Source organism: Euprymna scolopes, chromosome 35, assembly GCF_053919585.1.
Source record: "Euprymna scolopes isolate OS-2025 chromosome 35, ASM5391958v1, whole genome shotgun sequence".
In the NCBI taxonomy this organism is placed as follows: Eukaryota; Metazoa; Mollusca; class Cephalopoda; order Sepiida; family Sepiolidae; genus Euprymna; species Euprymna scolopes.
The window spans coordinates 14,934,225-14,937,006 of NC_136516.1; positions in this window are offsets into that span (position 1 = coordinate 14,934,225).

The following is a 2,782-nucleotide window of genomic DNA, read 5'->3' on the forward strand; positions in this document are numbered from 1 at the left end:
TTCCATGAACAAAGCTTCTTTCCTAAAACTGCCTGTCTGTGGAACAGTTCCACTGGCCTGTATTCAAATACAAAATGGTAGCCTTCAAATCCAATGTAAACAAGTTCTTGTTGAACCGTCCCTTAAATAATCAAATTCTACCCAGTTTACGCCATCAATGATTATTACACTACCACCTTACATTCATTAACCCTTATCCTCGAGTGGCCTTCAGCCCTCGATAAGTGGTGACTCTCAAAGTAAAAAAAAAAAAATCAGTGGTTCCCAGCCTTTTTTACATGGTGACACACAATTAAGCTTTTTAAAATATTTTCTACCCATTAAGCGCCCAGCGTCCAGTGCGATTCACTCCAACTCCCCACAGGAGTAGCCGGTTTGCTTAGCGTCCGCCTCCACGTCTCTTCTCCAGGTATTTTTTGGTTAGCCTCTTCTCCTGACGGTTTCAGGTCAGGGCCTGGCATGTGATGTTTGTTGGTTGTTTCTTCAGGGTGTGCCTGATCCATCTAATTTCTTCTTCTGCTTGTACTTGGTTGGTTCTCCCTCATGTGTTACTGATGGTAGTTGGCCTGTGGATATTTAACATTCTTTGAAGACATGAATTAATAGAAGTTTGCATTCTTCTGATGCTGGTCTTTGTTGTTCTTGATGTTTCTGCTCCATACAGTAGGATTGATTTGATGTTGGAATTGAACAGGTGGATTTTGGTGCGAGATGTGATGAGGTCGGATCGCCAGATGATCTTGAGGATTATGAACGATGCTCTTACCTTTCTGATGCTGGTCTTAACGTCTGCATCTGTTCCTTCCTGCTGGTTGATCACACTCCCAAGGTATGTGAAAAGATCTCGACCTCTTCCACATTGTTGTTGCTCAACTTCACTGCCTCTTTACTGGAGGCGTTGATTTTCAGGATCTTGGTCTTGTTGGGGTGGATGTGGAGGCCAACTACGCTTGTGGGCTGTTGTGGATGGCCTATGCCCCTCCAGGGGCTCAAGGCTGTGATGATGATGATGATGATGATGATGACCCATAAAGCATTTTTGCATTAAAATAATAAAAAGCAAAAGAAGATTATAGAAGTAGAAATTTGATTTACATAAATCAATATATCCTGTATTCAATACCTGTTATCAGTTTGATATCGAAATCAGGTTTGAATTATTCAGCTCCGATGCCGATTTCCAATACTTTGAAAAACTCTTGATATTCTGATTAGTCGTCCCATCTATTATATAAATCTCACCTGTGTTTAAATATATGTATGTATGTATGTTTGTCTGCCTAAAACTTTTGACAGAGGCGATGGATTTTCACGTTTAATTTAAATCTTTGAGACTTCTGGTTTGGCGATGAACACAATACAACATTTTTTATTTTTCACGTTCTTTTCCTCCTTTGAAGTATGGGATTGAGCCTGCCTGCCTGCCTGCCTACTACCACTTTTGTTTGTGTTTTTTTTTATTGCTCAATATACACCTCCAAACACCCAGGCAACACCGGGCACCCAGGCTAGTTACTAATAAAAAAAAAAATGACCAATTAGTTTGCACAAAACGTTTAGGTTTCAGAAATTCAGCGATTTTGAATTGAGCAGTATCATCATGATAAAAAAATTAAATGTCTTTATTAAACAAAATGAAATTAAATGGCTTAAAGCTATTATCTTTTCACGGTACACTAGTAATCATTCTATGGCACATTAATGTTTGTGGCACAGTGGTTGTGTACAATTGGTCTACAAGTAAAGCCTCTAATTTTTTTAACTCAAAAAGTTGAAGAGCTACAAAAACAGAAGTGGTACCATTAAAACGAGCGACCTTTTGTGCTCCAAAATTTATTTTTCTACATAGTCACCACCATTCTCAATGCACTTTTACCAAGAATTCAATGACACATTTTTGCTTCTGATGCACGTCCATGACAGGGGTCGCTTTTTTAAAGTTTCACACTATTAACATCTGCAATAGAGAAATGAAACATTCAAGTCATTAATACATCAGTTCAGTCAACAATGCAATTTGCATTCCCCTCTGATCCATTTGGGTGAAATAAAAAATAGGAGACATTACTTTTGGAACGTTCCTCGTAATATTAACAGTCTGTGCTTGCTTAACTGCCGTAACTGCTGGCTGCTGCTGATTTATCTATTTATATACTACTAAAACTTTGGACCTTGTTCCTTGATTGTATGTCTCCATGCAAATTTGATGACATCACTAAAAGAGTGATATCACTAAATCCATTACAAAGGATTAAGTGGATGATGTCATAAAGTTTTTATGATGTCATAATTTTATGATGTCATAACCAGACACAGTGGATGATGTTCCTATTCACAATGCCTCCCCACGGGACAAAGTTAGACACCAGGGTTGTTTTTTAACGTGGAGAAAAGGAACAAAAATAAAAATTCCTTCCCCGTTGAATACAATATGGTAGTCTTCAAATCCAATGTAAACAAGTTCTTGTTGAGCCGTCCCCATGAATAATCAAATTTTACCCGATTTACACCATTAACGATTACTACACTACCACCTTACATTCATTAAACCATATCCTCGAGTGGCGTTCGGGCCTTGATAAGTGGTGACGACTCCCAAGTCAAAAAAAAAAAAAACAGAGACTGAGTGAATAACTTTTTTTTTTTTACTCACGTTCACCCCTGACAAGGCATATCACTACTGGGATGTAAGGGGCTACTATTTGGGACCATGACTCACAGAAAGATGATGTCGTAACTTGAATCGAAGTAAATAAATAAAAAGTTATAACGTTATGAACAG